Source organism: Patagioenas fasciata, chromosome 2 (assembly GCF_037038585.1).
Source record: "Patagioenas fasciata isolate bPatFas1 chromosome 2, bPatFas1.hap1, whole genome shotgun sequence".
In the NCBI taxonomy this organism is placed as follows: Eukaryota; Metazoa; Chordata; class Aves; order Columbiformes; family Columbidae; genus Patagioenas; species Patagioenas fasciata.
The window spans coordinates 11,833,098-11,856,192 of record NC_092521.1 but is presented as its reverse complement, the minus strand read 5'-3'; the positions used below and the strand labels follow the sequence as shown (position 1 = coordinate 11,856,192).

Sequence of the window (23,095 nt, the reverse complement as noted above, 5' to 3'; positions counted from 1 at the left end):
GAAGGGCTGTAGGTACAACATGATCATGGGAACTCACCTCTGTAGAGCCAGTACCTGAGCTACCAAGTGGGGGAGTTGCTATGTAGGGTGCTATGGAGCCACAGTGATCTAATACACAAGGTTTTGACTTGCAGGAGGTTCAACTGGGGTGGCTGAAAACTTGCAGAACCACATCACTTCTTTTGAAGTTTCGTTTGGGACACATGAAAATGGAGACCACCACATGAAGGAGCTCAGGCATTGTCATACCTTGTAATCTGGCACATTAAAGTCACTCGAAATAGGTTCCTGTTGGTGCTTTGTGCTCTCATGTAGGAGTAGAGGTGAAGTAGACAGTGGTGGGTAGCAGATGCCTGAGCTGTCTCATTTTGACTCACCTGGGCTGGGGAGTCAGCACCCTCCTTTACTACCAGGCATGAATTTATATCCTGGTGAGATTCAGAATAGGTCAGGTGGGGCAAAAACTCAAGAAGAAAGCTATCTGAGGGAAATATATATATATATATATATATACATGGAAATACATGGCTGGTTTAAGCAGTGACCCTGTGGTTAAATGGACCTCTATGGGTTGTGGCAGGTGGTGTCCCAGCAGTGCAACCACCGTGGTAGATGTTGTCATCTGTCAGCTGTCTGTTCTGCTTCCTGGAGGCCACTGCACTTGCCATGGGTGGCAGAAGGGGAACCGTGCCGGCTGCTCAGCTGCGACTGATAGCAGCTGAGGAATTGGTTTAAACTGTTGATTTGGGCTGCAGAATGCAGCACGTTTTTTGTGCGTGCTGGTGATGGGTGCTGGTGGGAGCGTCCTCTTGTGCCTGCGTGGGTCTGCTCTCCAAAACATCTCAGGTTGAAGAACCAGCTGCCGAGCAAGAATAGTGGTTGGTTTTGATCCCACCTGGTGATTCCAGTTTCACCATGTTTAAAAGCCGTCCCTGTCACTGGAAGCCTCATCACATGGTTTCCGGAGGGTTCACGTTCTTCAGAGTTATTCCTGGTTCTTTTAGATATGCAGAGCTGTGATCTTTGCGTATTAGGGCCTAACGTGCTTCAGGGCATCCTGATGAATGAGACTTCATTAATGCAACCGAACCACTTAAAATAACATACAATGAACTACTGCAGGCTTCTGGGTTGTGCGCATCCGTGGGGATGCTTGGGGCCTTGGGTTTAGAAGACAGTTTCAGAGAGATCCCTTTCTGGGGGTACACAGAGGAGGAGGGTGGCAGGAAGTGGTGACGTTAAGGCATTTGAGGATCACAAGGTCCCTCATCCACTCGTGTTCCACAAGTAGGGCTATTTATGTCGCTCCGTTCCGCTCCGTTAGGGTTGGAGAGCAGATTCTCACCATCCCTCCCAGTCCCATGTGTGGTCTTCAATGGCTTTACACCATTGTGAACGCTCATGAGAAGACAGGAAGTTCGGATGTCCTTGTGTTGGTTTGGGTGCATTTATGCAGGTCTTTACCAACATGACTTTTGGTTCAAGGAAAACCATCAATTTCACGCGTTTTGGGGCCCTGACTGGTGGTGGTGCGGGTACACAAACTGCATGTAGAACCATGCGGCAGCTGTGCATGTTACTAAACCTGGCCGAGAGCCCACAGAGCTCCTCAAATAAAGTTAAAATGTACCTAGAATTGCTGCAAATACATTACCTCTTGCTTGCTGCAAGCCCTTTGTATCCAAATTGAATAGCCACATGGAACAAGTTTGGCAGCTTTGAGAAAATGAACCCCTGACAGAGCAAGGTCTTACACAGATTTGACTTGTGTCAGTGACAGTAACAGTTATCAGCTGAACTGGGCCTTGTCAGCTCAAGGCCAGAACTTTGGTATAGCTGTGGAAAGAGCAGGCTGGCTTTGGCATGTCTGGATATCTACATGATACATTCCTGGTGGTACGTGGTGGGAAAGCCCACATCTGCTGTGAAATGAACCCAGCTTTCCTTGGAAAAGTACTTACCGAGATAGCGATGATGGACAAGTCTTTCATGATAAATGTGACTTCACAGATCATGTTTTTAGCCTCATAGAAAAAAATGGAAAAGGTATCTAACATGTTGAACTATTTAAAGGACAGGTCTGGAGGTTTGAAGGTAATGCAGTCTAAAAATAAACGTTAAGATTGATTCTTGAGCTTGGGACAGGTTATTTTGAGACCAAAACCAAGGCCAAGGCACTCCAGTATAGGTTTCCAAGTCGTGTTTATTGGCTTTGTTAATCCATGTTGCTTTTGAGATAGGAAAAAACTGGTAATATCTACCAGGATCTTTCCACTTTCTTCCTGAAAATATGTTCCTAAGGAGTCCTGGCTCTTCTGCCAGTCTTAGGTTCACAGCCCTCTTGCTGTGTAGTGTGAGGCCCTTTTCTTTTGATAGATCAGTTTAACCATCAGGAAAAGAAATGGTTTTGGTGCTTTTTTTTTTTTAATAATCAAGACTGTGGTAACATTTTTTTGGTTGATGATGTGTCGCCTGTGGATGACTTGAAAGGGGTATAGAAGAACGTAAAGACAGACAAATAAATAAATAATTAGTCCTTATGGACGTGAAATGCAGATAAGCAAAACAAAAATGTAGGAACTAACAACTGACATAGAATCGTAGAATACCAGGCTGGAAGGGACCTCAAGGGTCATCTGGTCCCACCTTTCTCAGCAAAATTACAGTCTAGACAAAGTGGCCCGGCACCCTGTACAGCTGAATCTTTAGAGTGTCCAACGTAACTTCTTACTGGGTTCTCTGATGTCTCACTGGCTGACTCCAGCACTTTGATAGAGGTCCATCCTCCTGAATGACAGAGCGAAAATGAACACATCAGCTTAGCTGGAATAAGGACTTGTTTGCCCAGGTAGAGTGACCCTTGCAGTGCCCATGATTCCCAGGATGCTGCGTGTGGGAGCCAGAGGAGTTGGGCACCAGAGCCAGCTGGGCACTGGGGAGGATGTGGAGAAGAGTGAAGCTGAGTTATGTCCAGGCATGAACAACCTGGTCCTGCATGGGAAGCAGTGAGAGTGTTTTTATGGAGCCAACATCAAATGAGGATGTAAACATCCCCTTGCTGGTAGCTTCTGGCACCTTCCTCTGGGGCTGGTGCATTTCTGATAAGTTTTTCCTTTGTGAGTCTCCTAAGTTGGATCTCCCAGATCCAGACTGAGAGAGTTGGGGTTGTTCAGCCTGGAGAAGGCTCCAGGGAGACCTTATTGTAGCCTTTTGGTACTTAAAAGGAACCTGTAAGAAAGATGGGGACAGACTTTAGTAGGGTCTGTTCTGACAGAACAAGGGCCAATGTTTTTAAACCAAAGGAGGGGAGATTCAGGCTACACATGAGGAAGAAATTTTTTACAGTGAGGGTGAACCAGGTTGCCCAGAGAGGTGGTAGATGCCCCATCCCTGGAGACATTCAAGGCCAGGCTGGATGGGGCTCTGAGCAACCTGATCTGGGTGAAGATGTCCCTGCTCATTGCAGGGGTTGGACTGGATGAGCTTTGAAGGTCCCTTCCAACCCAAACTGTTCTATGATTCTATTCTATGATTCTGTGATTCTCTGTTGTTGCCTCTTGGATCCTGAGTCCAGCACACTTTGCTGCCGGGTCGGAGAGCTGGGAGGATGTAGCTAGAAAATCCATTAGGGCTTTTCAGTGTGCCATTGATGTTGTTGCTGTGCTGTTCCCTGGTGACTCTTTTTGGGAAGGGGACGTCAGTCTGCTACTTGAAGATGCTGAGGCTTTTGCTTACACTGTGGCCTGGGGGCAGCCTCTGCAGAGGGCTGGAGGGGGCTGAGCCCTGGCAGGAGCTGCTGGGGATGGGAAGGGGCTTGGGAAGGGACTTCCTTTTCCTGTGAGAGCCTGTTCTGATCCCTGTGACCCAGGGGACAGCTTTGGGCATGGAGTCCCCCGCTGCCACCTGATAGTGGGACCTACCGGAGCAAGCAGCCGTGACGGGGCTTGTTTTTCCAAGATAATCTTTTATTGGGAAAGCGACTGGGCAGATGTAGGTGAAAGGTGATGCTGGCACCCTGCTGGAGCAGGTCAGCCACCACTTTCCTGGCTGCATCCTCAGCTTTTTATAGCCTTGCTGCATCACACCCCAGCTGCCACCCCCTCCGGGGTCACGGGGCAGTGGTGGACGGTGCCGGCCGCGGGAGCACGCGTTGGGGCTGAGAACGTCACAGCGTCAGGTTTCCGGGGTTACATCAGCCTCAAACGTGTCGGATCCCATAGCCTGACTCCCAAATAAGCAGTGTTGGATGGGTCAGAGGAGGGCAGGAGGTGTCATCTTCTTGAGAAAAAATTGAACAGGTTTAACCTCCTATAATTTTTTTTTTTTCTTTTGTTAGCCCTTAATCATCAAGTTCAGTTGTTGCTATGCCACTTACTATCATATTCTTGATACGTTATAAGTGTTCCCTCCTTCCTTCTCTTCTTTTTCTTTAACCTTTGGAGTTTCCTTCACCAAATATATCTCACAGTCTGATTATGTACCATGCGTGTATCAGCTTTGCATTTACTGTCTCAAGTAGATGAGGACAGTGGTCTGGAAAGGCCGCTGACTTCTGCTCCAGCATCATCCCCAAAAGAAATGAGTTCAGCCTAGGAAGGAGATTGGCAAAGGGAGTGTCTTGATGAACAGTCTTCAGAAGGAAGTTATTTCAGATATTTCAGCCAGATAGCCCTGAGGTTTTATGGATTTGGGCTATCATGGCTTCACTTAAAGAAGGATAGTATCACCACCAATAATCTCTCCTTTCTTGGTGATAAAGGATGGACATCTACATGAGAACAGGTCTTCTGTTCCCATACCTTTATCCCTGGACCAGATTATGACCATGAGAGAGAAATTCTGACTCCATTGAAATTAATGGAGATGCTGAAGTGGAACCGTTTGCTCCCAGCAAGGGTAAGTCAGATGCTTAAGAAAGGCTGAGCAGCCCTTGGGCAGGAGGGGAGCCAAGATCAGAGCACAGGCTGGGCACAGCTTGGGTGCTTCAGGCGGGTGGTGACAGATGGGTCTGCTTTTGCTGGTAGTGTATTTGCACAGCAGGTGAGAGACGTCCCTGACTTCACACGTAGGTCTGATAGACACTGTAGGTTGGGTAGGCAGGCTGGTGTGCCTTTCTCCCCACATGAAGCCATGGAAGCGATTCATCATCAGTGCTGCAGGAGCAGTTGTGGAGGCTCCAGGCATTTTCCCTCCTCATCCAGTGAGCTCAAGTGGATCTTTAAACAGCTTCATCTGACCCTGCCTTTTCTTCTTTTCTTTTTTCTTTCCTTTTTTTTTCTCTTTGGAGCAAACCAAAGAGTGCTCACCTGCATTGCTCTCCTGGCTTGGCAGCCCAGGCAGTGCTTCCAGTAATGGGGTCATGGCAAAGAGCAGGGCAGGTGGTAATGCCTAACCAGGAGGTGCGTTGGCAGAGTGAACCCTGCTCGGCAGCCTTGTCCCTGCAAGAGAAAAGGGGCCTTTTGGACTGTGAGTTCTGTTGAGATACATGCAGCAGGCCTTGTATGTAAATATAGTATTTAACTGTATTCATGTACAGCAAAGGGTATGTGGCTAGGAATGCCTTTGATGCCTTTAAATGTTAATATAGTAACAAAATAATCCTGTTTTCAGGTTTTTTTCCTCTTATTTTTGTCATCATTCTAGTCTGAACACTAACATGTGGCATTCATTTCAGAAGCAGCATGCTTACTCTTCAAAAAGCCTGGATGTGAAATGTTTAAGAGCCTGGACATGACTGAAAGAAAAATATTATTAGCAATAAATGGGTGAGAAGACGTGCAGTACATCACTAGTCTTGAAGTAAAATTTAAACAAAATCTCCTCTTTGGGTTGCGAGAAGTTTAGACATCAAAATGATGGGGGTGCCAAGCTGGGGAGGTCGCCCATCCACACAGCGGAGCTGCCCCTGAGCGCTGCCCTGTCTGTGCGTGGTGCAGGGTTTGTGGGAGGCAGAGCCAGAGCGAGGAGCAAGCAGCCGCTTCCCTGCAGCTCCCTGCCACTATTAGGCAGTGTATTTATTTGTGAAACAGAGAAGGTTATGCAGGAGCCAGGCGTGTTTTCAGAGGTCTTGTCTTTTTGTGCTTCTGTTTTTATTCTTCTTGATGTGGCTACAGTAACCTTAACAAAGGATGGAGGTGATGTAGGTGAAAGCAGAGTGATGGGGATGGAGACTTGGTACCACTGACTTGGTTTGGGTGAGGAGGATTAAAGCCGTGGTGCACGGTAGGCGCTGGTCTGCAGGTACGAGGCAGTGAGCAGGGGATGGGGCAGTTAGAGGTAGAGTCCAGTCCTCGATGGGAATCTGTGCATCAGCAGCAAAGGGGCTCACTCTTGGATATCAGCAGAAAAACGAGTCCTGGGCTGTAACTTTGTAATGTAACTATATGATGCAATAAAACTTTTCCATTCTGGATTTAGTTAAACGAATGCAACGTCTATGTTTGGATGAAGCCTAATCCTAGACTGTTATGAAATCTTTCCTAATAATAATATTTTCTTTCACCTCAAGAAGGTCCTGAGCTCATGCCCGTTGACTTCACTGAGCTGCACATTAAAGCTGCCTGTAACGGCAGGCAGGCTTTTATTTGGATTTGCCAGCTAAAATGAGTAAAATTATTCCATGGGCTTCAGTTTAATAGCAAACACTTTCTGTTATTATTTACAGAATATTGAACATGTGCCCTTAATAAGTGGGAGCTTTAAAAAAAGTAACAGGAAGACAGAGCCTAATCTGCCAAAATACCTCTGCACTGCTATTGCCAGAGATGTTGTTTTGGAATCTTCACCTCGGTTGCCTTTGCGGAGCTGGGTGCCAGCCCCGAGCACGTGGGGATGCTCGGACCTCCAGCCAAGTGTGACAGTGTGCAGGCAAAGTCATTGCCATGGGCTTCCGTCCGGTTCTCGGAGGACGAGGCAGACACTGAGAATTCAGCTTTAAAGGGAGCCAAATATTAAGCTTGAAATGCATCAGCTGTGCGAGAGGTGATTTACACTCACTAAAAAATGGCTTTTTCCTTCTTTGCCCTTACCCCCTTGCTGCTTCTCAACTAGTGTTGGGCTGGTTTGCTTTACCCACTAAAAAACCCTCCCAGCAAAGAGCAGTGGATGGTTTCCCTTGGGATTAATGAGTTGAACTGGTCCAGAATAGCACAGAGAAGAGTCAGAAGTGTCCTCTTTTGGCCTTGTTGGACCAACAAATCAGCTCAGTGTTTGCGGGGCCAGAGCTGCATTGATTTGATGCTGCAACGCTCAAACTTCACCAGCACTGGGGTCTTCTGCTGAGTCTTTGTCCCACTGGTGCTTTCAGAGGACCAACCCCACCATCCCAACCCCAGTGGGTGCCGTGTCTCTACCTTCTTGGACTTAAACCAGTAGCAGTATGGATGGTTTAACAGAGAGAACTGCAAATCCAGTTCAGTTGAGGGATTTCAGAAAGCAGTGGTGTTTTGATGAAAGCGAATGTCAGCTGAGAAGGAGTTGGTTGATTGTATGTTTGAAAAGTAAAGGGCTGGTGCCTACCTTTGTTTTTGTTTTTTTTAATAGGATCTAACTAATCTTGTTGTTAGCCACTTTCATAGTTTTAACACAACTGCTTTGCTCCTGGAGTAGCCTAGTCTTGTCAGTATTTCAGCATTTGTTTGACTATAAAGCATATTTTTAGCCTTCGTGGTGACAGTCTAGATCCTGAAGGCTTAAAGAATAGATCTAAGATGAAGAACCAAAAATGTAATGAGCAGAAGGATTATTTTTCTAGCTGACTTAGTGGTTTTTTTTCCTTTTATTGTATGCTGGTAACTAATGCTGTAGAGTAAAAATCATAAATAAAAGATAGCAAGAAGCGACCGCACGATTCAGACTGAACCGCGCTCTAGGAAGCTGGGATGGTTCATGGTGACCAAGACAGGCGTGGGAAGCCACAGTTCATTTTGGCCAAGGCACAAGTGAGTTTTGCTGCAGTTTCCCAGTTTCCTGGGAATCCTGCAGTGATGCCCAGCGGGGGAGCCCGGCACCGGGCTGCACATCAGGATGCAACTGAGCATCCCTGGAGATGGAACAACCATTCCATCTCGTACCTGTGAGAGCTCTTGCAGGTCTTTGGGGCTAGACATGGGCTGGTGGGAGAGCTGATGGTTTCCTTGCTGCCACATGCCTGTGTATGGGACCCGAGGAAAGAAAGAGGTTCTTATTTGAGCCCACAGGCAGCACGGGAGGTGAAATGGTGCCCATTTGGGTGTGAACAGTGGGATGGAAATGTGGGTGTAAGCCAGCTTCCAGGGGATGGGTACATACCAACTGAGAGTTCTCTTGTAAGGAATTAAAATCATTAAATTTAAAAGAAGAAAAAAGTGCACTAATTGGGCTCCCGCTCATTTTGGTTGAAAGAGACCCTCAGGATCATTGAGGCCAACCATAACCTAACCTAACTCTAGCACTAAACCGTGTCCCTAAGAACCTCATCTAAATGTCTTTTGAACACCTACAGGGATGGTGACTCCACCACTTCCTTGGGCAGCCTCTTCCAATGCCTGACAACCCTTTCTGTGAAGAAGTTTTTCCTAATATCCAATCTAAACCTCCACTGCTGCAGCCTGAGGCTGTTTCACCTTGTCCTATCACTTGTTACCTGGGAGAAGAGACCAACCCCCTCCATGCTACAACCTCCTTTCAGGTAGTTGCAGACAGTGATAAGGTCTCCCCTCAGCCTCCTTTTCTCCAGGCTAAACAGCTCTGCACTCAGGCAGGAGAGCCCCAAATCAACGTGAAATACCTCATGTGCTGAAGAGAGCTGCGATTGCTCTTGCAGCTTGGCCGGTAGAATGTGGGGTTGGTGGGTACCATGTTGGGGTGGTGATGTTGCCCCTCACCTGGCTGATTGATGTGCTTCCTTCCACCCAGGTGGAGGAACCTGCTTTTCATTTCGATGCACAGATCTTGACATTTCTTTTAGTAGTTGAAGTTGATGGAGAGAGATTATTGATTTAAATGAGAAACTATTGAAAAAAAAAAAGCAAGCAAGCAAGTAAAATTAAAGTCTGTTTCCTTCTGCACTTGAAGGGGCACAGCTTATCTCTGCAAGCTTAGCCTGAGGGTCAAAATTTCTGTAAAACAGCTTTGAAGCCTGAATCTGCAAGTCTGATTTTTCCCATCATGTGCATCCCACAGCAGCAAAGTTTGGGAACTGGATCAGCAAAGGGGCCCTCACCCTGCAGTGCCCAGACGGGGCAGCTGGAGAGACAGTGCTGGGGTTACAGCTCCTCCGGTCTCACCCGCACCCAGCTAAAGTTATGATTGCAAAATGCGCAGTTTGTGCTGGGGTCTTGCACAGATGTTCTGAAATGAAAGAAGGAAAAAAAAGATTGCTAGGCTTTTTTTTTTTTCAAATGGGTCAGTGTGTTATTGAATGACCTGCACCCTTGGAGTATCACTGAACGGTGAGGTGGATGTTCCTCCTACCCAAGGAGCCTGATGGCATCTCAGAGAGGGCAGAGCTGGAACTGATTCAGGGCTGAAATGGTCATTCTTGATAGCCTTGGGTTTTCTGTGACCTTTCATTTTTTCCAGGTGAAGCAATTCAGTATCTCTTGAGAATGACACTGATTCATTGCAAAGCATTTTTGTGGAGAGGAGGATGTATGAAATGCTCTTTTCCATGTTAGAGGTGATTCCAATAGCATGAAATAAAATGATTTTTCTTGGTACTGTCCCCTACTAAGTTGGGGAACATTTCTTTCTTGTGTACTATAAAAATGATAGTTAATATTTACCTTACAGTTTGTTCCTTTGGTCTTTTCTATGCAACAGTCTTCATTTGTTAGGAGAATGTCTCCCCCCACTCCCCCTTAGGGAACATATTAAAAGGTTTTTTCTCTGAATATAACTATGTCAGCTGGTGCAGCTGGAGCATATGGTTATTAAATCTTACTTTGAAAATGGTCCAAGGTGACATTAGGTGCTTAAAATGTCAGATTGTGGGACATTTGCTTAAAATGTTGCTTTTTGTCTTCAAAACATAAAGGGTTAGAAGAACAGTTTTCATGGTAAGGCATTTCAGCAGTGTTTTAAATAATAGCCTTGCTTGTGATCCTCATTTGGAATCATTTTGGGAAGACAAAAAGGCATAGTCAAGACCTGCCTTTTGTGTGAGAACTTGAGCTGTAAAAATCCAGCCCCTTGGTCTCCTAGGTGTTGGTTCAGGTTGGTTGGCAGATCCACAGTGAGTGCTGGTGAAGAGTCTTGCATTGGATGCAAGGGAGGAGGATTTGTGTGATGATACCTCCAATGGAATATCTAGGGTTACATTTTAAGAAGTGCACTTTCTTCTGGAACCGTTAGAAGAGTCAGTAGTTCTTGGAAGCATTTTTCTGTTGCACTTTGTTATCAAATGACTCGTCTTTAGGCGAAGCGTAGGTTGGAGTTCCCCATCTAATGGGCAATCCTTATCTTTCTCCTTCAAACATCTTTTGGTTGGAGTTTGCAGGGAGGGATTGACTTGTAGAATGAAAAATGGTAGGATGAGACATGATAAATGGTTCTTGCCTCCACCTTGTTTTCATAAAATACTCTTTAATACTAAGAGTGGGTTGTTCCAGAGGGTATCTCAGACTGATGCAAGTTTACCAGCTCTTGGGGGTTAATGAGCAAAGTGTAATGGTCTTCTCCTGATCTTCACGGCTAATTGGATGTGTGTGTGTCTTCACCTGGTTGCGGGCTGGTGGACTGTCTGTGAAGTGACCTCCCTTCATTAATCATGTCCCAGCCATAGCTCATTTTTCTGATCTAGGAGCGAAGCCCTCGCTCTGGAGACTGCCTGGGATGTGGCTGTTGACCAAGCCTGTGAAGCACCCCAAAGCGGTCAGGTTACTCCAAGAATTTGGTGTTGCTGAGTGAGGAGGAAAAGGAGCAACAGCCCTTACATTTTTTTTTTTGAAGGAGGGAGAATATTTGATAAATTTTGTTATAAGGACATAAATATCCTGGGCACATGGTAGAAGAGACTGTTACCAGTGTCCTTCCATGAGTCCGTAAAGTAAAAAAGTTCATGCTTCTTCAATGATACAAAACACAGGTGCTGTTGTCCTGAAAACCTCTGATTTTGCCACTCTCACTGCTGTGCCAGGTTCAGTCTGTAGCTCTTTGAAAATTGCGTGCCTAAGAACAGGGAGGTAACAGCCAAGCAGAGGCTTTCAGAAATGGCTTGAGCTGATTCACTGGCTGGATGTTATTGCAGGAGACAGTTTGGGCTTGATCCTGTCCTCTTCCTTCCGCCGGCACTGGTGCTCAACCTGCTTGGTTCGCGAAACCAGGAGAAAACCATTCCCCTAGTGGTGGCTTGGCTACCCACTATAGCGATCTGCTGCTTTTTAGCAAATAGCACCTACTTAAAATAGGCTGGAGAATTTATAGAAAAGTAGAAAAGTTGTGTGGTTGTTTTTTTTTCCTTCCCCTGCTGTTTAACATTGACTTTGATAAGCAATCTCTGCACGTGGAAATGTTATTCTGCATGGGGATGTAATGAAACCATATTGGATGTTTACCCTGTGCTTAGGAGGGGAGTTTGGTGTTGGGGAGCTGGGTGCCTGGTGGATGGAGCAGTGTTGGCCAACACCACCGGTTGCATTCTTGCCCATAATAAAGTCACCCCTGGAGCTTACTACAGCGGGTTGTGAGGTTTAACAGGCCCCTTACTGCACTTAACTCACGTGGCTGGGTTGTAACGAACACACTGAAGTGGAAAAACAGCCCTTTCCTTAAAACAAAAAACACAGGCACAGAAAACACCCTTTGTTTTTTAAAATTGGCCATTGCACTTGGGACTCTTTAATGGTCAAAACTTAACAGGTGGAACTCCTTATTCCTCTCTCTTTCCCCCTGTATTTCTTAACTAATTAGCGGCGAGTCTCTCTAGCTTGTTTAACGTGGCTATTAATCATCTGGGGACTCTCTGTAGCAGAACACGCTTTGCTTGCTGCTGTTTTCCTTCAGCTCATGTTGACTTGTTCTTGCTGCTCTTGGAGAGGAGCCGTGTGCTCAGAGTGCTGCTCTTGTGTTGAGGCTGATGCCTTGTTTGCTAGGAGTTGGACGCGTGCTCAGTGCCTCGTGTTTCTTCGTGTGGGTGATTGAACCCTTGTTGTGTACGAGTAACGGAGTTATTCCTCATCAAGGGATGGGAAGGTTGGATGTGTTTCTCAAGGGATGGAGAGGATGGATGTGTTTTTCAAGTGCTGGCCCATGACTTGCAAAATCTGGATGTTCTGCAGGGCTTTGGTGCCAGCCTACCGCATGACCCTCAGTAAGTTATTTAGGGCAAGACCTAAACTGTTGGTGTTAGGCAGTACTCATAGGCAGTCTGCAAGGAAGACCCTCTGATTTGAGAGGGAAGCAGAAGGCTACTGAGAACCTAGAGTGCAGTGAGCTGGAGGTGAAGGTAGGATCTTCATAGCAGGCAGAGTGCTTAGCCTTAATGAACTGGTGTATTTTAAGGGCAGAGTCCAAGGAACTGGAAAATTGACTTTTCAGGCATCTTTCCAGGGCACAAGAGTTTGAACTTCATCTGCATCCCAAACTAGGAAGCACTGAGAGAAAATCATAGAGTTGGAAGGGACCTACAAGGGTCATCGAGTCCAACTCCTGATAGTATCTCCTTCCTTACATCAGGGATGAGAGGTGCTGAGGATCCTCCGTACCATGAAGGAAGCTGCTTAAAATTAACATTAATCATCTGTCATTGGTTATCAGTTGTCCCAACCCTTATAATTTGACTAGAAAAGCTCATATATTTCTGTAAAAACACAATGTGTGCAAGGTGCTGGTCACTGAGCTCTTCCATAGCCCTTGGGTCCTGCTGCCATCCATCTGGGCTTGAAGGCAGATGGTGGGAGTGATGTGAGTGGTGTGGTATATGCGAGACAGGGCGATAAATAAAAAGAGGTAAAGAAGATGATGACAATTTTGCTCACTGGACAGTTAGGACCACTGGGCTTGTCTCTCAGGAGAAGTGGTTGAAGTAGGTATTGACACATCCATGGTGGACAAAAAGCCCTGGTGCTGCTCTGGGCACAGCACGACAAGGGGCTGGGTCTGTGGGACAGGTCTAATTTACCTGGTGACAGAGATTTATCTCTGTTTGCATGCTCATATTTTGCAGGTAATTGGTTTATAGAGAAAACCGTTAGCTCAAGGATTTTAAACAGGAGAGAAACAGGTTTTACAGGCATTTTGAGTGTCATATAGTCATCAAAGCAGCTGAAGCTCACTGTGTAATTGGTGGGATGGCAGTTATTTTGGGAGATTCAAGTCCTTTTCTGAAGTGTTTTCATCATCGCAGGAGGTTGGGTCAGACCTTCTCTAGCTTCAGTTCATTTAACAGTGGGGAGGTTAGAGAATATTTATTTTCCTAACTCTCCCCATCCCTGGAAAAAAAAGTAGAAGTGAGAGCAAAGAAATTGAGATGTATTTTTGCATGAATTAGCAGAGTTCAACTCTGTCTGCCAGCCTGTCTACAGGCTGCCGCTTGCCTGGTACTGGTTCGCGTTTTGTAGTTTACAAGCCAAATTCATTGCAAAGACACCGGATTTTCATGGGTTACGGTGTCGTCCAGTCCCGTTGGTGGCATCACGACCCTGGTTAACTTGGATTGCGGTAAAACTGTGTCTTTACCGCAGAAAAGGCAGTTTTTGTTGTTTTCCCTAGGGAGGAAGAAGTCTTGATTCAAAGGTTTCATACTTGAGGTGATTTAAACATGATCAAAGTCAGTGACATTTTATTTAGAATAAACACATGATTCTCTTAATCAGCCATTTAAAACGAGCATCTGAGGAAAAATGATGAGGTTTTGTACATTTGCTTATTCACTTTTTTTTTTTTTTGAATATCTGATGACATTTCCTCTGTTTGAGGAGAGATAGGACTTTATTGACACAATTAGCAAAACAAATGATTATCACACCTTTTGTTTAACCCTCTGCTATTTGATCTATTTGCTTGCACTTTCATTACTCCTTTGCTTGGTTACATTACACAATGGTATCACCTTCCTGTGCTGCCTGAGCTAAAACAAAGGAGAGAAAGAAGTCAAACAAAACAGCCAACCTTTTGGCTCTCAGCGCCTCTCTGCTGTTTTTATTACAGATGAACTAGAAAGCAGTGTTGGGCGAAGAGTTATTTGAGTTTCCTTTCAGTGCTTGCTCGGCATTATTTCCGGGACTGGCAATCGCCTGTGTTTGTGCGACAGTTTTCATATGTTAAAATAACAAGCAAAAATCCCAGCGGCTCTATTCCCAGCACAATTAGTAAGATCAGATTAAATTAAAACCCAAAACCAAAACACAAAAAACCCTAAAACCGCCACCAACAAAAAATCAGGTTATGGTGGCTTTATAGACATCAAATACTAGAATCTTTATGACTAATTCCCTGGGTATTTTGAGCCACTTTGCTGGGACGTGTTTATTTTCTTTGACTGTGGAGGTGGGAAATGTGGCTCTGCCTGGTAGGAGATCAGAGAGGGTGGTTGTACTCAAGAGCTGCATGTTTCTGAGATGTCAGGGGTAGGATCTCACTGATGGATTGGGCCAGACCTCTGTGCGGACACCTGATGGTGTGATGCTCCAAGCCATGGATGGATGCGTTCCTCCAAAACCAGGAGGGCGGGTGGTCCTTCTGTCCTTCTCTTCCTTGGTGGAGAAAACACCTCATTAGCTTTAGAAGGGGGTGTGAAAAAAGGAGAGGGGAGGAAAACTGTCTCCTTTCCTTAGACAAAAAAATAAAAATAAAGATGAGGTGCAAACTTTTTTTCAGTTGCTGGCTTGTTGTCCTCCTCCTCTCACATTGGTTGGTACCTGCGAGGCATCTGGAGGTGGCGGCCCCATCGTGTGCCTATGGGCAGTGTGACATTCATTGAAATAAACCACACAGATGAAAAAACCCCAACCAAGAGAAAAAAAACCCACAACAAACAACAAAAAACAGAACAAAACAACTAAAAACTTCATATTGTGCCAAAATAAATCAAAAGATACGAGCTTGCATGGGAATAAGTCTTGTCCAACCGATGTTGCTGTCATGTAATGGTCTTTCCCTTTCCTCTCTCTGAAGGTCCCAGCCCTGCACTTCCCACCGGTGTGGAGTCATGTTTGGAGGAGCCTGGCAGCATGGTCCTTTCGGTAGCTCCCAAGGATTTTTAGGATCGTGGGGTGTATGGACTCCCAAAGCCCTCTGGAGAACGTCAGCTGCAGACAAAAGCATCTGGAAGTTCCTGCTGGTTTTTTTACCCCGTTTTTTCCTGGGTCATCTCATGTCATTTGGGAAGGAAGCCTCTCTGTCCTGAGGATTATAGCAAACCAGTTGCCATCCTTACTGGAATACCTTTCCTTGCATTTTCTCAAGATGGAGCCACCAGTTTACCTGGCAGGAGGATATTTTATTTCTTCTTCCAGAGCTCTTCCAGTGCTGCAGCACTCATGTCCAACAGGTATGTAGATGGTTTTCTCATTCACTACCAGTTTGCTTTCCTGGTCTTTAGGAATTCAATCATTTTGCTGCATCACTAGGCTCTGCTGAAGGTAAGACCTTCAAAGTCCTTGGTGCTGTGCTCTGGAGGTGGCTTTTCCTCATTAGGACACAGACCCAATTTGAGATGTCGGTTTGTGTGGAGAGGTGGGGTCAGATTGTATTGAAGGTTTTAATGCCCAACGTGGACCTCCTGTCTGAGGAGGCGGATGGAGATGCTCGTATCTGTGGACCCTTATCCCTCCTCTGTGATTTCCCCAGACTCTCGAGCAGCTGTCCACTGTGTTTGTAACCCGCAGCCAGCACCGGCCATGTGTGGATCTGCTTGTCGGGCTGTGTCGTCTGGTTTCAAAGGAGGTGACACGAGTGTTCATCTTTTCTCTTCTTAATTTAACAGTATTTCTGCTGAAGAACATCATTTTGAGAATGATTTATCTCATTAAAAAAGGAGATGGCTTTAAACTTTAGTTTTAAAACTATTCAATATAGACATGCATAAGTCAATAGCTGTAGTGATAATGACCAAATTGGTATTTTTATAGTAATTTACAGTGGGTTATTTTTTCGTTTAATACTGAAACATTGTGTTGGTCTCTGTGGGTATCAGTTTGCTGTGGAAATCGGCCTTTTTGGCAGTTGCTCAGATTTGGGTTGAATCTGCTTGTCTGCTGGCAAACAGATCGCTCCTTCTAAAGGGTTGAGAAGAAGTTAGCTATTTGAATCTAGCTCATTTATTTTTGCTATACAAGGAGGAGGTGCTGAAGGGAAAGGGCTGAAAATGCTTTGCTATACATTTATTCTGCATTCCAATCTGTATTTGGGAGGCATTAAAAGTTTCATCTTCTTGCTTCGTAAGCATGATTTTGCATCAGATTAAAGGAAGGAAATGAGGGGTAGAGAGTCTGTGTGGGGAAGCAGAATCGGTCACCTCGCTCTTGAATTTGACTGCAACTTGTGGGCCAGATGGAGATGGTAGACAAAGATTGAGGGTAAAAAGGTTCTTTGCTTTAAGTAACAGGAACAGCAAGCGCTAACTGTGCCTCTAACACAGGCTAAAATTCAGCCACAGGGATTTGGATGTAGTAGGTGAGAAGCAGCATTGTGCCATGTTGGTGGGGATGGTGGGTGGTTAACCCTCGTGCAATGTGGCTGCATGTGGAGATGGGACCTTCTCCAGGAGGAGGACTGCCTGGAGGCTCAGCCCAAGGGCATCTGGAAGACCCCACTCCTTGGGGAGGATGGAGGCTCCTGGCATTGCTTGTGTGGGCTTTGTGTTCTGCTGCAGAGGTGTCCCCTGGGACCGGGACGTTCAGCATTTGATTCTCCTGTGCTGAACCGTGCTCCTGCTTTGCTGACTTGACATGTTGAGGTCCAGCTCAAATGACATAGAAGATACACTGAAAAATGATTTTGTTTCTTCTGTGTGATGCAGTGCCTCTTCTTGTACATCTGAAGGCTTTCTCTGATGGCCAAGAGAGAGCAGAGAGGCCATTAGAAGATCTGTGTTCTGCAGCTGTCTCCTCCAGTGACTCCATCTACACCTCTGGTGAAGTCACTAAATATTTGTGTTTGTTTGCTTGGCTTCACGTGTGAAAAGTGATAACTTTATGTATAGTGGTATTTTGGTTTTCTCTTCTCCCCCAGCTTTTTGTCCTTCAGCACAGAGAAATGGTTTACTAAACCCAAATAAATGCTGCTCAGATTCACCTGGGCTCACCAAACCAAACTCCACTCTCATGTAGATCTGGTTTGCACCTGCAGCAATGCCCCTGGCCTGAGTTTCCAGTAGCTTGGACTTCCTGGGATCCCACTGTCCTCCCAGCCCTGCTGGGTCTTCTGCTGATGGAGCCAGAGGGGAGATACGGCCGGACTGTGCAGCATCTGTCCCTGGATGTGCAGACTGGTGGGTACCGCTGTAGAGCAGCCCTGGTCAGGGCTTTGCTTAGAGGCTCCTCATCCTGTGCACCAAATGAATACACTACTAAAAATCCAGGATTTGGCTACATCTTCAGTTTCGATCTCAGCCCTTCATTCAGAAAATGAGTTTTCCTTCCTTAACCTGAATTCATTGTCATGGGTGGGCGAGCCCCATTGTGTGAGTTGATGAGGAAAGTTGTTCAACCCATTTTTCTCAGGGCTACAAAACACAGCTTTCCCATTGCTGAAATTCCTGGTGTTTTATTAACTAGCTCCTAACAACTTCTAAGGCACCTGAAAAAGAAAGATCACTGTCAGTGCGAGCTTTTTATCTACAATTAAAGCAAACACCATTGATATCTATATTGATATCTATAATCCTCTTTTTTTTTTTTCCAGCCAGCTTTTTGGTAAAGATGTTGCAAACCAAATCTCCACGTGTTCCTGTAAGGTGTGAAAAGGCCCTTTGTCAGCAGCGCATTGCAGCGGAATGAGCTTTATCTTTTGTATATAACCAGGAACTTGGGCTTTCCTTCTTGCAGGCAAAGAAAAGCCTAATTAGAGCCCTGAACACCTCTAGAGGACTTGGAGCGTATGTGCAAAATGTATTTATTGGTCTCCTTCCAGTCCTTGTTGCTCAGCCTTTTAGGAAGAACATCTCTATAATCTGATGTGAGGAAGTTCCTTGGGTTTCCTTATTTAGAGAGCCAGATGAGGTGTAATCATCACTTGTACATAGACTTCTTGATGGATCTTGAGTATGACAAGAGGCGTTGGAGGCAGTTCTGGAGTACAAGCAGTGCTCAAGGTCACCCCAGAGAATGGGGCGTCAGTTGCTCCAGTGGTGCAGTCATAGAATCATAGAATCATTTTGTCTGGAAAAGACCTTTAAGATCATCGAGTCAAATCATTAACCTAACACTGTCAAGTTCACATCTAAACAATGTCCCTAAGAAACTCATATACATGTCACTTTGGTGCTTTTGGAGGTGCCTGTGTGGAGACAGAACAAAACCTGCCCGTGACCTGGGGAACCTAGAGCAACCCCAGTGGTACTTGCCCTCTGCATTGCGTGGGTCTGCACTGGCACCAAGCAAGGAGAAAAGCTGTGGTAGATGTATCCCGAAACTTGCATTCTGCAGTGCCTCTTGCAATGGGAGTCCGAGCTTTCCAAGGAACTCACACGAGGTGGATGAAAGATTGGACATGAGCTGGTGATGTGCTCTTGGAGCCTAGAAAACCAATCGTATCTTGGACTGCATCAAAAAGAACGTGGCCAGCAGGTTGAGGGAGGTGATTCTGTCGCTCTGCTCTGGTGAGACCCCACCTGGAGTCCTGTGTCCAGCTCTGGAGCCCTCAGCACAGGACAGACATGGACCTGTTGGAGAGGGGCCAGGGAAGCCACAGAAATGATCAGAGGGCTGAACAGCTCTGCTGTGAGGACAGGCTGAGAGTTGGGGTTGTTCAACCTGGAGAAGAGAAGGCTCCAGGGAGACCTTACTGTAGCATTTAGATACTTTAGAGGGGCCTATAAGAAAGATGGGGACAGACTTTTTAGCAGGGCCTGTTATGACAGGACAAGGGCGAATAGTTTTGAACTAAAGGAGGGGAGGTTCAGGTTAGACATGAGGAAGAAATTTTTTACAATGAGTGTGGTGAAACACCGGCCCAGGTTGCCCAGAGAGGTGGTAGATGCCCCATCCTAGAGACATTCAGGGCCTTGCTGGATAGGCAAATAAAGCAACCTGGTCTGTTTGAAGATGTTCCTGCTCATTGCAGGGTGTTGGACTAGATGAGCTTTGAAGGTCCCTTCCAACACAAAGGAAGAACCTGCTGGTAGTTGTGAGTGGCCTGAGAATTAGAGCTTGGCCAAAAATGACATTGTGCTTGCAAATTTACAGCTGTCTTTTATAGGGGAGAAAAATCATCTGGGGTTTTGTTCGTAGCCGGTCTCATCCTGCACAGACGTGGGGCAGCTTCAAAGGGATGGTAATTTAAGGGCTTTTCCCTCGGTCAGTGTGAGCATCTGGGCTGGGGGGCTGCCAGGTGCATCCCTTGGTGCTACTTAAATGATGAGCTCCGTCGGCTTTTAAAGTCCTTGCTGCTAAAATAGCAAAACCTTGTAGTCAGGGTGCAGAGTGCGAGGTCAAAATGCCCTTTAAGGAATAGGTCTATGGACAGATGCAAGTTATTAATTAAAAAAAAAAAAATATATATATATATATATATATATAAAAAAAGCTTCGGTTTGACTTCTTGGGAGGGTATTGTATTTGGGTGTGTGTTTCAAAAGCACATAACTGATTATAAGAATCATGGATGGGCCGGTATTAATGACGGTTGGATGACAGTGAAAAGCAGCCCCGGCACATTGCAGGGATGTTCTTGTCATGACTAACCCCTCTCACTCTCACTCGAGAGGAATTTTTCAGTGCCCAGCACAGACAAGCACTGAAATTGCAGGTTTGCAGTAGTTTTTGAATGTCTCCCCAGCTGGCAGCAAATAAAGGAGTTGCAAGTATTTATTGGTTTAAGGGAAAAAAAATAACCTCCAAGCTATAAAATAAATTTGACAATTAAGCTTTTTTTAGGGAGTCGTACTGTGTTTATGGTTTTGTGAGTCGAATGTATTGAAGCCTGACAAAGGAAGAGGATTTAATCCACAGATGCTGTCTCTTGCTTGATGGTTTCCTGCTTCTAAAATTACTCCCAGTTCTCTGGAATTGGGGCTGAAACTAGTTTCAGCTTTCAGTTTGTGGCCAACCTACCTTACCACTTCAGCAGGCTGGATTTGCAAGGGTTGGGAGCAGCAAACGCAAGTATGTGCTTTTAAAGTTTCTTGCTTGGCTGCCTGATGTCCATTTGCCACTTTTAAAATATTTACAGCTGAATCTTCGGATTCTCTTTGTCCTCTGCTCAGGAAAAGTGCTGAAGCGGATGATTCTGAAATTTTGCTTTGGCCTTTCTTTCCCTGTCCTGCCTGGGGGTTGGGAGGAGATGGTGCTGAGAGCGAGGGATGCTGAGGGACCTGTGCTCATCCTGTTGCCGTTGACCCCAGGACTGCGGTTTGGAGTATGCTGGCTTTTGCTCACCGAGCAGCTGTGAGAGCCAGCTCAAGCAAAGCAAATGAATTGCGTATCTCAGTCTTTGGCTTGTGCTAAACCTTCCCTCACTTTTGCAGTGCGTGTTTTTATGCTTAGGGTCAACTTTTCTCTTGGTGTGCTTGCTGACAGCATCTCGGCATGTGCCGTTTGTGCCCAAACTTTGTGCCTTTTTGCACGACATTTAATTGGAGATACACAGGGCCATATTTCGTATATATTTATATTTCTATAAATAAGTATTTATATATTTTAAAGGCCTGTCCTGCTGGTGTGTGTTGCACAGTCCTCTGTTTATTGCTTCGAGATGTTGCTCGGCACTTCAAACTGTCTAAAGCATCATAGTTATTACTTTCAGAATAAAGCTCTTTCTTAAGGTGTGATCTTTGCTTTTTCTGTGAGCACCGGGCTCTGCCAGTACACAGTAAATACTTACCTATCTGCTGGCTTACTGTGCTGTCCAGGTTGCGAAGGAGCAGTGAACTGTCACAAGACGTGTCATTGCTAAAGCCAGAAAAGCACGAGTATCTGCTCGGCTCCTGAATCCTTTGCGTTGCTTTCAGGGGCTCTGCGGAGCCGAAGGTGTCAACAGGCTGTTTTCTTGGGCTCCCATCTGCTGAGCAGGATTGTGTGGATTAATACTGAGGAACTCGTAGTGAAATTTGTCTCATGCCACGAAAATGTAAAGCCTCCAAAACTGGCTGGTATCCCAAGGCTGCGAGAGGCCCCTGGAGGGGCCGTTCAGTGAAGGTGGCAGGATTTGCACCGTCCCAAAACCGTGGATGGGACATGATCTGAAAAGTTCATAATTAATTTTTAATCATCTCCAAGCTGATCTAGTTGCTGATTTTGGGGAGCAGACAAAAAGTGCCAGCAGGAACGACTGCCACAGGGCCAGCCAGCTGCTGAGGGAGGGCATCTGCCGGATCGTCTGGTCCTACAGCGTGGAACTCAGTTCAGAAACACTAAATACTGTTTTGAGCAGTTTTCTATTCTGAGTGTGTTTCTTGAGCTGGAAGCGAATCTCACACCCATCCTCCTGGTTTTTCTCTGGCAATGTTTTGGGGATCCTGTGGTTTCACCGGCTGTGCTTTTGCGGGAAACCATCATTGTCCCGCTTCCTTTTTACCTTTGCAGTGTCAAAGCCAGGAGGTCAAATTAGAGACCCAAGGCTCCAGCAGCAAAAGGGGGACCTGAGCATATGCTCTTCTGCTGTGCAATAAAAACCCTATATATTTTTATATAGGTTATAGTAGATAAGTTGGGGGATGGGGCACAGATGCATCCCAGCCGTGGTGCCTCTGTAAGGTGGATTGCTGCCCACCATCCAGGAGAGGGGTCTGACTTCAGCCTGGGCTTGACACCCCAGTTTTTCTAGGCAAAAGGGGGTGCTGAGCGATACTGGGACCCCAACATACCCTGGCTCTCCGTGGGCCAGAGGAACTGTTGCTGATTTTTGTCTCGGCCACCCCTGCATCACAGATGTTCCCCGCTCACCATCTGACAGCATCCTAGTGGCACAGGGATGCTGAAGTGCCACCACCCTCCCTGCTGGCACCCATCGCTGGGTTTTCACAATTTTTTCTTTTGTAATGAGCAACTCTTTCTGCTGGGGTCCCTGTGCAGTTTTATCCAGGGCTGTATTACCATCGTCATCAGGTGGCTTTCGTTTGACCTTTGCCCTGCTTAAAAATTAAATACTGAGGTGTTAGGAAGAGAAGTATTCTCCCAGATAAGCATTTTTCCCTGCTTTTCTGTGATTCGTGAGGGAGCTGGCTTACCCTGCCTGTGGATGACTAAGGAGGAAATTCTTTTTTGCTTAGGATAATGCTGAAAGTTCACTGGAATTTTCTTTTATCATGGGTTTATCACTTCCTCCCTTGGAATTCCTAACTCTTACTGTGCAAGGCAGGAAAAAAATAATGGTGACTGCAAGTTATGGAATTTGTCTTCTGTGAAAAAGATGCTGAACAGCTGAATGGTGCTCTCAGGTTAGCCGTGGTTTGCATGGGGGATTTGCTCTGTATCCAGGTGTATAAACAAGCTGGAAAGAGCCATGAATATTCTAGCAGATACCATCTTTCAAATGTGGATTTTTTTCGTTAACGTTGAAGTTCATTAATGCTCATATCTCTTGAATATAGGCGAGTATAATCCCACTCATCATACAGATGGGGAGGAGGTTTGGATTTATGGCAGGTCTCTGAGAGATGGCAAGGTCAAAGTCAAGTTTATGTGTAAAGAGTTTCTGGTTCATCTTGTTAATCTCCAAACCTCCCCTTTTTTGTAGGGGGGATGTGGATGTGTGTCTCCAGAGAACACAGATGGAGTTTGGCCAGACCAACACCTTTGAGAGACTGTGTTTTTCAGCCAAACATGTGTTTATTCTTGCAGTGTCTGCTTCCCAGCGGTGTTACGGTGATCACACTGCTGATTCTTCTGCAAAGGCTTGACAGCGCTGCTAAAAAGCTTTGACACTGCAAAGCATTGTTTACTTGTGAAAGTATTATTATGTTTTGAATATCTGTTATTCATCTCTTGTGCTGAAAGTGACATTATATCATAAAATT

The 23,095-nt window shown here is 45.7% G+C and overlaps 1 long non-coding RNA gene across 5 annotated transcripts in view; it reads left to right on the top strand.

Moving 5' to 3' along the window:
• LOC139827126 (uncharacterized) overlaps positions 1-23,095 on the top strand; it is a 73,486-nt gene that overhangs the window by 25,340 nt on the left and 25,051 nt on the right. For 4 of the 5 annotated variants that reach the window (XR_011737336.1, XR_011737339.1, XR_011737338.1 and 1 more), the window contains exon 3: positions 15,094-15,469. This is a non-coding gene — a long non-coding RNA (uncharacterized lncRNA). Of the gene's footprint in view, positions 1-15,093; positions 15,470-17,268; positions 17,411-23,095 lie in introns of all 5 variants that reach the window. The other variant, XR_011737337.1, reaches the window with a different exon arrangement.